At 38.8% G+C, this 13,052-nt stretch overlaps 1 pseudogene; it reads left to right on the plus strand.

The window, feature by feature from the left end:
- The first annotated feature begins 10,277 nt into the window (after positions 1-10,277).
- On the plus strand, positions 10,278-11,057 carry LOC110323240 (annotated as a pseudogene).
- Positions 11,058-13,052: the final 1,995 nt, after the last annotated feature.

Genomic DNA, 13,052 nt, shown 5'->3' on the forward strand with positions numbered 1-13,052 from the left:
CAGCAGTATGGAAATGTAAGCCAAATAAACCCTTTCCTCCCCAACTTGCTTCTTGGTCATGATGTTTGTGCAGGAATAGAAACCCTGACTAAGACAAGCTCTTCATATAGACATACATTTAAAACATTGTAAATGCTTGCTTTCTTGGAGCCTACATTTAGAAAACCACTGGCTGTGTGATCCTAAGTTCTTTTACCTTTGTGAACCCTGTTTTTTTTTTTTCCTTATGTAGAAAGTAAGATCTTGATCTAAGGGAAAGACATTCTATTTTTAGTCCCAATGCTCTATGATTATTAAAATGCTTGGTACATATAAATAGGGCATGAATTATGACAACACAAAGGACACTTGTCTAGATGGATGTCAAAGAAATATAGTGGAAAAATTTCAATTTGACCCACAAATATTCATCAAATATTTTAGCTCCTTGTAGGAATTAAAAACATAAGGATAAATTAAATACTATCTTTTAGTATGCAAATAACTAGCAGAGAAGACACATGAAATGAATTATTTTTAAAATGTTTTAATTCAAATAAAATTATATCACTTTCCTCACTCCCTGTTCTCTTTCTATCCCCTCTCCTGCACCCATTCAAATTAATAGCCTCTTTTTGCTTATTGTTGTTACATTTATTATATATTGTATATAATAAATTAAATATAATTATATATTCTATAATATATAATTATATATTATATTATATATTATATTGTTTATTATTGCACTATACATTGTATGCTATATATACTAAATCATATATAATATAATCTAGATAGTATATATGATATATAATATATATAGTGTCCTTTTTCGTTGTGTGTATAAAACATCATGGCTGCCACTCTTAGTTTGACAGTCAATAAGGGGAATCATCTCAGGAAGGAACTAATTATCTTTTTTCCCACAGTCAATAGTTGCCTCTACTTCTTTGTCTAAGGGTAGAACCCTGTGAAGTTTTCCCCCTTGCCCATAAACCTGCCCACTGATATGTCCATTGCTCTGGTCTTGCTCAGGCAGTCACTTCTAGGAGAGACTATTTCACAGCAGATTTCTCTTATTCTGGCTCTTAAAATATTTGTGTGCCTTTTTCTGCAATGTTCTCTGAGACAAAGATGCAGGAGCTGTAGTTTAGATGTAGTGTAGTTGGAGCAGGGCTCCCCAGGATCTGTAGATCTCTGCATTGTGTCCAGTTATAATTTCCTGTGATGGTTTTCATCTTCTATAAAGAGGGAATTTTTTGATGAGGGGTGGCAGCTCTATCAATATAAAAATGCGATGGAATACAGTAAGGAAAATACTGGTTTGGAAAAATGGTGATAGTCCATTCTTTTCTGAGGTTCATGACATCACTAACCCTAGGAAGCCAACTGGATTTCCAGTACAAGGCATAATTTCTCTCCTGCTGAATTGGCCTTAAGTCAAATTAAACAGTTGCTGGTAACCACTCATTGAATCTGAAAGTATTTACAGATATTTTTCACACTGTTCATTGTCATGGTTCATAGGTATTGCATCTGGGTAAGATCATTTGCTTCTCTTTCTCTGTGTCTTATACAGAATTTTCTGAAGCCATGGAAGTAAAACATAAGGAAAGAGGCTTTCAGGTCAAATCTAACTCAACTCATCTGAGTCCTACATCCTAAGTGTGTGGTACCTTGAACAATAGAACCGACCTTCAACCTCTGAGAGGCAGCCAAGAATCATAGCAATAATCTATATCATTTTGTGATCGATGTAACAAGTTCATGTTATACTTTTTAACTGCTACCAACATTTGCAATATACAAAGTCACAAAGAATGTGAATGTCCAGCAATCCAGCCAAGCAGAGGTAAGATGTGGCTCCTTCTTTCTTCAGATGCCCTGTTGTCATTTGCCAAATGCCCAAGTTTCTTCATTTGGCACAAGCTTCTTCCTTGTAAGTCAGATCATGAATATTTCTAATTACTAAGGGAAATCAGGAGGCTGTTTGCTCTTCATTCCTTGCAGTTGAGAACAAAATTGAAGATGTAGAAGTAGTTTAGAGTCTGAGAAACAGTCAAGAACGGATGGTTATCTTGTTAATTCACAGGCCTGGTATACATCAGCTCTCAGTTTCTTCATGAAGTTCAGGATTCCATATAGCCTGCTGTGCTAAAGTGGTCCACGGCCAGGGTTCAAGCAAACATCAGAACATCTCATTTAAACTCTAGTCTGACTTTATTTTTCTTTGCTTTGAGATGCTAGAAACTGAACCTAGGGTGTCACACATTCTAGGCAAGCACTCTATCACTGAGCCACATCCCCAGGCCTCTTTCATTTTTACTTTGAAGGAAGTATCACTAAGTTCAGAAGGCTGTAGCCTTTGAAGTTCTGAAATTTGTAATCCCTCTGTTTCAGCTTCCCAACTATATAGGTATGTGCTACCAAGCTCAGCTTCAATTCCTTTCTTTGCTTCTTTCTTTATTTTTTTCTTTCTTTCCTCACTTCTTTCTCCCTTTTTCTTTTGGTGGAAGGGGATAATAAGGAACTAAGGATTATCTGTGGTTAATACAAGTTTGTCTGTGTCTAGTATAGCCTGGCCCTTTTGGAAAGTTTAGGGTTCCATTCTGTGCCATTATGCTGCTTTAGAAGTTTCGTTGTTGTTTGTTTGCTTGTTTGTTTTTAAGGTCTACTTGTTTTATTTTATGGAGATAAATGTTTTTGCCTGCATGTGTATATTGTACCATATGGATGCCTGGTGCTTTCAGAGTCCAAGAGAGTGCTTGATCTCTTGGAACTAAAGTGATAGATACTTATAAGTTGTGTGGGTATTAGGTACCAAACCTGGGTCTTCTGTAAGAGGAACAAGAATTCTGAACAACTGAGTCAGCTCTCCAGCCCTGCTTCAAGGGACTTCAATATGAGATTTCTGGGGAATTTTTATTCCCAAGTTGACAGTCAATCTAATACACTAGAGTGATCATATGTACTTTATAAAGAGAACCTTGATCATGAAAATAATCTTATAATGAACAATTGAAAGGAGTTTAGTGTCCAGATAAAGTGTAGTTTTGGAGATTTGACATGACTTCTCATGATAATGACTTGATCCTGTATAAAATCTGATCAACTGAGATGAGGCCACTCAACTTTATAAGATACAGTGCAAGATGAATACACAACTAAAAGACAGATATTCCATTCAATCACTTAGTGATATGTTGATATCTTAATTAAGGTTTTATTTCTATGAAGAGATACCATGACCATGGCAACGCTTATAAAGGAAGACATTTAAATGGGGTTGGCTGAAAGTTTCAGAGGTTCAGTCCATTATCATCTTGGCAGGAAGCATGGCAGCATGCAGGCAGACATGATGCTGGAGGAGCTGAGAGTTCTACATCTTGATGTGTAGCTTGAGCATTGGAGACATCAAAGCTCACCCCCACAGTGACATCCTTTATCCAACAAGACCACTTGCTTCAACAAGGCCACACCTCTTAATAATGCCACTTGTTATGGGCCAAGCATTCAAAAACATGAGTCTATGGTGACCATTTCTATTCAAACCACCACAGTTGTTTTTTCCATCTGATATTGTTGCAGTGACTGTGTGATGTGGCATTTGTGTATCTTGGAAGGTTTGTGTTTGCAGTCAAAAAATTTTATGAAGTCATTTGTTCTTAGCCAGTTCACTTGCAACCACACATTGTCATTAGGTGAGTAGTAACAGACTATTTTGAAATGTCTCAGGTCTTCTATACACATGGCTAGTGAACAAAACAGATCACTGGTCTCTCACAGTCAAGTTTATCAATATTCTACAACAAGCCAAACAAAAGTGTCACTCATTTAACATAAGTGGAAATGCTACTCTTTCAAAGCCAGGGAATAAACAGAATAAACAACACAAATGTTCACGCTCTCAAATACCATTAATTTAGTACACACTTGTCTGAAACTGTACCCCTCAGAATGATCTTAGAAACCTTACTCACATTTTCAGAGACACGATGCCTCTCTATCTCACAACAGCATAAAGTTAATGGAGATCAGAGGAAAGTGGGAAAGGGATGACAGGTGCTAGCTCCAAAGAGACAACAAACTTCATCAAAGAAAGCACACAAAAGAATTCTAGAGACTGGGAAGTCTGAGGACACAGTCCCACTCATAGTTTTGAATACCTTACTACATTATAGCAGTGTACAATATCCATAATGATAACCCCATGACATGAGTGGAAAGCTATTGCATTTACTATCAACTCTTTATAAAAGTGTGCAATCCGTTCATTTTTAAAAATCCTTTCCATTAAATCATTCCATGACACTTATTTTCTGCTTTACAGTTGAGCCCTTTTAGAAACCATTAAGTAACTTGTTTCTTCATTTAATCAAATAAAGTAACTCTGCTATGAATCAGGAGTAGCTGAAGATTACAGTCAAGTGGAACAGACCTATGTGATATCTACTCCTTGAGCTGCATTACCCATCCACTTAGAAAGAGCTCAGAAGAATTTCTAATCCAACACTGATTCTCCCCTGTCTTTTAAGTAAGGCTCATTTGTCCTTGGGACCTTTTGGGGATGGTTACGCCTCACTGTCAACTTGACGATGTTTAGAAAAGCCTAGGAGACATACCTCTGGGTGTGTCCACCGAAGGCATTTCCAGAGAAGTTTAACAGAGAAAGGAAGACCCATTATGCATGTGTGTAGTACCATCTCATGGCCTGTCTGACTACACTGAATAAAAAGAGGGCGTGGGGGTGGAGAGGGGACAGGAAAGTGTGGGCAATAGCATTCATCTCTTCCTGACTTCCTGACTGTAGACACAATGTGACCAGCCACGTTGCCTCACCAGCTATGGCAAACTGTTTCCCTTCTCAAATGCTAAACTAGAATCAACCCTTCCTTAAGTTGGGATTTGTCAGGTCCTTAGTCAGAGCAGCAACAAAAGTAACCGATACACTTTCAGTCAAGGAGCAACCCTGAAATCAAATCTCTACTGAATGTACAGGTGACGAGACTGTCTTGGTGCTCTGTAAGCTTCACAATACCACACAAGAGGCTAATAACCATCCCTAATTCAGGTTGCAATTATGGTCTGTGCAGCTTGAAATCACAAACGCAAGAGGAGAAGCTGATTCAACTTTGTGAGCATAAGACATGTTTTGAAAAGAGAAGAATGGGAACTCTTTCAATGGGATCTTCTTCCAGGTTTTGCTTGTACGAAACCAAAACTTCCAATCAAGCAGACAATGGATGAGTCAATTCAAACTACAGAGCTTTTGACCACCATCAAGAAGGCAGAAATGTAATTACATCTTATGAATTACACACTTTTTCTGAAATGGATGATTATCAATTTATCTTAAAGAACATGTTCATAGGTCTGATTTCCAGACACCATTTTCTCTGTAGTTATAAAAATCCCTAAGGACTCCACTCTGGTGTTTTTAGAGTTATGATCTTAGCTGTCGAAACAACTCTAATGGCTTATATTTACATAGTCAAGTTCAGGTAAACACAATAACCAGCCAAGTTCACAAGCTTCTGTATCTATGGATGTACCTTCTCATTAAGTAGTCTTAGCTTAAGTAGTCACTAGAATTTTTCGGAAACATTGCTGTATTCTTCCACTCAGCAGAGATATTGGAGAGCTAATTATGAACCAGAAACTGCAGATTAGCAATCCATCAACCACACAGCAAACTCAGAGTTCTTCTAGAATAATCCCAACATCCTTAAAGCTACTGATTATGTAATATCCAGTATATCAAAGCATTCACGAATGTCATATGTATGTCAGGGGTCAGTAGACTTGTATAGGAATTGTTCATTGTGAAACACATATATGCTATAAGAACTTTACAGAATCTCAAAGCCAGTTATGCTCCATAAATTCCACTTAGAAGCATTTATGTTTAAATGTGGATTTCTATTCATAAACATGCCTGCTGACCTCTTTTGAAGTCTGCTACTTACAGCATTACTTAAAGCATCACAATTCTATGGGCTGAGATATATTAAAGACTTATTAGCTTCAGTGTTTACTTTTCCAAAAATATATTATAAAAGAAAGCCCAGCGTGAGTTTTGTGTGCACGTTAACTTCTACTAAGCCACTGCCTTTTTATAAAGTAAAAGACATTAACAGTGGCGAGATGCCATTTATTCTAGGAGCATTAAACCAACAACCACAGGGCAAGGGAGGAGATATATGCAGGTAAATCTTTGAACCATAAAGCCACCCAGACTTCAAACAGAACAAATCTGCTTTAATATTCCATTTCTTTATAATGTCAACAAAATGTACTTAAATAAAGGAATGCATAAGTACAAAAATGTATTTGAAATCACTGAAATAGTCTAGGTCCCTTGTGTTACAGGTGACAGTTTTTATACTCAGAGATAGAAAACTTACCAAAGATCACAGAAAGGATGACTAAACAGTACCCTAGTTTGTTTTCTATTGCTATGATCAAATCCATGATCAAAAGCAACTTGGGAAGGACAGAGTTCATTTCACTTTACATTTTATAGTCCATCATGGAGGGATGTCAGGGCCGAAACTCAAGGCAGGAACATGGGGGCAGTAACTGAAGCAGAGACCATTAAGGAGTGTTGTTTCTTGGCTTGCTCCACCACACTCTCTCAGCCTGGTTTCTTACACAACTCTGGACCACCTCTGCCCAGGGGTGCCCCACCCACAATGTCCTAGACCATCCCACATTAATTATTAATCATCAATCAAGAAAAAGTCCCGCCAACTTGCCTACAGACAATCTGATGAAGGCATATTTCTAAATTTACATTCCTTCTTCCTAGATGGCCCTAGCTTGAGTCACGTTGAAATTAACCACCACAAACAATATCTGTATTCAAGTCAGTGTTTCTCATTCTTTTTCCACACTATGTCCAAGTTGCTTCTTCTACCCTTTAGCAAGGTACTTAAATGCTGTCAATCCTAAATTGTGACCATATTTCCAGACTATGACATGTGAAAGTTTCTGTTCCTTCCAGGATGTTTGTTCTCTTTCACAGTGTATTTTCTAAGGACTCCAAGGTATTAAGACCCCATGATTTATAACAATGCCTCACTGTTCTGTTCAAAGGAAGTGTTAGTATTACCAAGTATCAATTAATTCATGATTGGCTTGCCAAAAGGCTCTAGACTTTGACTGGGGAGATGGACTACTACATAAAAGCACTTGTTGCCAAGCCCAGTGACTCAAGTTTAATTCTAGAGACCTCCACAGTAGAAAGAGAAAATTAACTGCCTTCCTACAAGGTATCCTCTAACCTCCATGTTTCCCCCGTATTTCCTCCAGGTTTCCTCCGTGTTTCTGGATGTGGTGTCAAATAAGAATGGGAAGATTGAGGGAGACCCCTGTAAGAGAGGGGTAGGGCCAAGGGAGAAGTAAAAAGATTGAAAGGACTTCTGTGTCTCCATCTAAACCAGAATATGTTCAAATGTAAAGACACACTGAAGATACAATCAACACCACGTTTAGTCTCATTGGCCTCTAAGAAGGCTTAACAGGAGTATCCTTTTCAGACTTGCCTGCAAATGTCACTGGATTTTATGAACATGTAGCTATCAGATGTCTGTAACCAATTACCCTAGCTTTTCATAGAAAACTATTATATAAATCATGTTATGTTTATAACTAATCATTAAGATAAAGTTTTGTTATGAATATAATAATGTAAAAAGAAATTAAATGTTACATGTAATATAGAAGCTGGGTAAGATTTTGTAACTAAGTCTATCTAGAAAAGAGGGGTACGTACTGCAGCAAATACCCTCAACAAAGTAAATTCTGGTTTCTGTATTCTAAGCTATTGAGAGTTGCCACTGCCTTTACTTCACTACAGTTTGGGCAGAAAATAATTCTAAGAATGAGTTATCATCCTTCGAATCTTTGGATGCTCAGTCTTCCCAGTACTCAGGTAGAACTTCTATATCTGACCCTTGACCCTTAGTATCCTGGCTCAATATTCCATATATCAATAACCTTCAACCAGGCTCTTATTCTATCTTTCCTTTATGGGATTTCCAATTTGATGATTTTGGAATATTATTAATATAAATGTTATAATTTATTTTAATTGATCAGTAAAACAATAAAGACTATAGACAAGCACAAAAAGTGAAGGAGGAAGGGAGGAAAGAAGAGAGACAGAGACACAGAAACAGACAGCAAATAAAACCAGAAGTGCAAACAGAGAATTACAACCGACATGTTATGGTCAAAAAGATCATAAGAAACTGCTATGGATAATTACACTCTAACCGATTAGACAATCTAGGTGATGTAGAAAAAAAAAATCTAAATACACACAACCCACGAAGACTGCATTGAAACATTTAGAAAGCCTGGACAGCTCTATAACAATCAAAGAAGTAAAAGGGCTTATTTGGGGAGGAAAAAAAAAAATCTCACAAGATGTAAAGCCTAGAACCAAATGACTTCACAGTGAATGTTAATGCTACCAAACACTTACAGAGTTAACACTTGTTCTTTTAAAACTCTTCCAAGTTATAGAAGAATATAAAATACTTCTGCATTGATTTTTAGACACCCATTTGACACTCCAATATAAAAGATACTACAAATAAAGAAAATGTTAGTCCAATATTTTGGGTGAACACAAGTATAGAAATGTTTAATAAAATCCTATTGAACTGAGTTTATTAACACTTTAACACAAAAATCATATGCTGTGATCAAGTGGGATTTGCTCTCAGAATAAAGAAAATTTGCAACACATGCAAACTGAGGGAAATTATATACTGTGCCTGCAGGATGAAAAATGACCTTCTCCCTCAACCAGTGCAGAAAGATATAGAAATTAGCATCTTCTCATTATAAAATAATCAATCCATAAAGAAAAAGAGGTCCTGGCATTCACTACAACATGGATGAACTTGAAAGGCACGCTTGTTGGGGCTAAGTCAGTCCCAGAACAATTACTCCCTGATCCCATCTCTAGCAGGAACCTACAGAGGGCTGGTTTATAGGGACAGAAAATGGGATTACAGTTTCCTTTGGCTGTGAAGAGAGGAGATGAGAAAGTGTTTGTCCAAGTGCATGGGGCATAGTTTCAGCTACAAGTGGCACCTAAGCCTAGTATGTATATAGGTCATTAGACTATGCAGTATTCTTGAAATTTTCCCCTGAGGTTTATTGTGTACCAGGTGATCTTATTTCACAAAAAGAAAGCTGCAAGAGGTAATAGCTATCTGTATGATATTATTCATGGGGCAGTTTCATAAATGCATGCGTATTTTCAAACTCATTCATTAAGTATTACTGGTTCATTGTCAGTCATAGCTCAGTTACACAAAAGAAGTCAGCTGCACAAAGGAGAGATTCGTCAGGGCCCTGACTCTAGTCTTACCAGCTTTGGTCTCCTTTGTGCCCAAGCTGATTACTGTGGAATCTCATTGATGGTGACAGTTTCACCAACACTCCATCAAGGTCACATTAGAACAAAAGGCCAAGATGCTGTGATACTGAGGACCAGGCGATGCCTCTTCAAATATCCAAAGGACACTGACACAGCAATGTGCCTCCTTCAGAGGGTTCCTTGCTTCTTGCTTAATGTGGATCATTCTGGGGACTTGGGATGGACTCTGAGTCAAATTCCTAAGAAGTGAGCCAGTGCTGTGGCTGAGACCAAGCCCTGCTAGAGGAATCCAAAGGCCAAGAGTTGAGAAATGCTTTCTTGGCCCATTCAAATGGATGGCGAAAGCTTTGTGATAGTGCCACCACCCGTGAGCTTACTGTTAAATTATTCAAGGCAGAAGCTGTATTTAACTGCATGCTTCAGATTCATCCACGCACTGACTGGTGTTTCCTCCATATCACTGATAGGGAGGCTGAACTTCTTGGGGGTTAATTAAATCATCCTAGATCACGAAGTTTTTAAGTGGGAGTCCCACCTTCACTATGGAACCAAGATGATGAATGGAATACACATGTTCACAGCTTTCTTTAGCAACGAGGCCATTAGCTGAAAGAGAGATTAACCAATTTCATGACACCTCTTTGCCTCTGTTAAGGCTGGCAACTATACCATCAACTGTCTGTTAGGAGTACTGAAGGGTAAAGCACCAGTTAACTACATGTATCTACCTTAAAATACATATTCTGTGTTTTCCACACTGCCCAAGGATGGGTCCATATGGTGTTGTTCTTGATTCCCATGGCAGCTTAAAGGGGACTTTACATAATGTCCGACACCCTTGATGTCCTGCAGATGACAGAGGAGAATGTCTTCAAATTCCTTGCTGTAGGAACCCATTCAGATGGCACCAACCTTGACTTTCAGATGGAGCAGTACATCTACCATCTACAAAAAGAAAAGGGACAATATCTACACCGTAAATCTGAAGAAGACCTAGGAGAAGCTGCAGCTCGAAGCTCGAGCTGATAGCAGCATCATGTCCTCCAGGAACACTGGCCAGCGAGCTGTGCTGAAGTTTGCTGCTGCCATTAGAGCCACTCTCATTGCTGGCCACTTCACACCTGCAACCATGACTAACCAGATCCAAGATGCCTTCAGGAAGCCATGGCTTCTAGTGGTGACTGACTCAGGGCTGACCACCAGCCCCCACAGAGGCCTCTTATGATAACCTGCCCGCCATTGCTCTATGTGACACAGATTCTCCCCTGCGCTAGTGGACACTGCCATCCCATACAACAAGGGAGCTCATTCATTGTGTCTAATATGGTGGATGCTGACCCGGAAGTACTCCGCATGAGAGGTACTATCTCCCATGAGCATCCATGAGAGGCTATGCCTGATCATCTTCACTTCTACAGAGACTGACAAGGAGGAGCAGGCTGTTGCTGAGAAAGTCGTGACCAAGGAGGAATTTCAGGGCAAATGGACCACACCAGCTCATGAGTTCAGTGCTGTTCAGCCAGAGGTGGCCAATTGGTCTGAGGGGATATAGGTGCCCTCTGTGCCCATCCAGCAGTTCCCCACTGAAGACCAGAGTGTTCAGCCAACCACAAAGGAGTGGTCAGCAGCTCCCACAATGTAGGCCATGGAAAGGGTGGTAGCCACCACTGAGTGGTCCTGAACTCCTCTGCAAGAGGAAATGGGGAAAGAGTAGAACGGAAAGAAAGTTCCTAGGAGCTGGGAAAAATGTATTCTCTGCTATAGAAACCAAGAATATTTTCTGTCTCCCCTCTTCTACTTGGAAAACAAATTGAGTCAGAATTAGTTCAACTAGTGTTTCATGGTTCTTAAACTCAAGCCTGGTGTGTCACTATGAAAATCAGATGTCATCCAGTCCGATCTAGACATGGCCATCATCTCTCTTCAGTGAAGTGAAGCTGTTTGATCTTGGTGAGATTTGTCCTAAGATCTGAAGATATCACACTGTGTTGTATTAATCATTCCATAGCGAAAGCAAATGAAAATAACCAATTGTCCCGGCTAAAGAGTCCCAGTGAAACAAAAGATATTCTGTTGGCCACTTTTCATTTGTTTTGGTGAATAGTAACAATAACAATACCTTGCATTTACACAGCTCCTCTATTCTAGACAATTCTAAGTTCTCATGCATTAGGGGAACCTATGGTAGTAGGCTTGGCTAGGAAAAACAAATGTTATTTGTTCCATGTTAAAACACAAAAAATTAGACTATAATTGTTTTGATGTATGTATGTGGGGATTTTTTAATAGATAAGTACAGTATGGAATGAGAAAGGAAACAGAATTTATATTCAATTGTTTGTGGCTCTTGCCCCTACCATAAACTATCTAGGACCTACACTTACACTTTTGGGTTAGAATCATGGCTCATCCAGACAAATCACACCGGGCCAGTACAGTTCCATGGGAGATAAGTTTATTGGGGGTGGGGGAGGATAAAGGAGAATGACAAAGACAGGAGAGAAAGGGGTAAAGGTTACGAGGGGTCTGCTTTTTATTTGGGCTCTGATGTAACTGCTTGCAGGTAAAGCTGGGAAGTAGACCAGGTGGACACTGAGAATGAATGGCNATTACCATGGCAACAGATGCACGGGTCCNTGTCTCCTATGGATGATGTCACTGTCATCGCTGGATTCAGAGGTGACCTGCAACTGTAAAGCCAGTTCCTGACTGTAAAGCCAGTTCCTGATGCCAACATACACCACATTTAATCTTGATAAACTTAAGGATTCTCTCCTCTAAAGAACAATAGTGGAGCTTTATCCCATATGACTATTATTGAGNTAAGACAAGAGTTATGACCCGAAAAGATGAGTTACAAAGAAATTTTACCAGCCAGGAAGTTTTCTACACAAGCNGTAAATAGAAGTTTTCAGTAAGTGGCATTATTCAGTTTGAAGCAAGCTACCTTGAAGCAAGCTCATGACTTCCTCCACCGTCCATGCTCAGCTTTTTCTTCTCTAGCATTCAGCTATCACCTGAAATCAGTCAGGATTATTGTGGGTGTTTATCAGATTGAATGGCACTGAATTAAATTTTATTTTATTCCATTGAATCGCTGGGAGTCAAATGCAAGGTCTTTTATGTGCTTCAAGAGAGCTCTGTATTAAGGTGCACTCTCAGTTCTCCAGATTTCGACTCTGTTATGAAGACTCAAAAAAAAAAAAAATACAGCAGATACAGAAACAGAGCATTTGTATGCTATACACAGTCAAATTCTAGGAGATTAGCTTCAAAACCAATATGAACAGTAGGAACCGTTACAAATATGCTCAGCAATAATAACTTGAAACACTAAAAATTCTTTAGCGTTCACTAAAACTCATATTTTAAAAAATCAGCTAAGTGAGGATGTTTTTAATATTCCTCAGAAGATAACCTTTAACCATTGAACATTAAGATGTCTCAAGAGAAATGAACACTGATTCCTGTATTTTTTTTTTTTCAAGGCTCAAAATGCTTGGATGGACTGGTGAAGTGAGTCTACTTTCCTTGGGGGAAAAAAACGTTTTGGGGATAGAATTTCCACAACCGATCACATTGTTTCTGAAATGGCTTCGCACCTGTCTTCTCTAATGCGATGCAGATATTAGTTTTAGATGGGAAACAGAAATTCAGTCTGACCTGATTTGATCAC

The sequence above is a fragment of the Mus pahari genome, chromosome 6, assembly GCF_900095145.1.
Source record: "Mus pahari chromosome 6, PAHARI_EIJ_v1.1, whole genome shotgun sequence".
Classification (NCBI taxonomy): domain Eukaryota; kingdom Metazoa; phylum Chordata; class Mammalia; order Rodentia; family Muridae; genus Mus; species Mus pahari.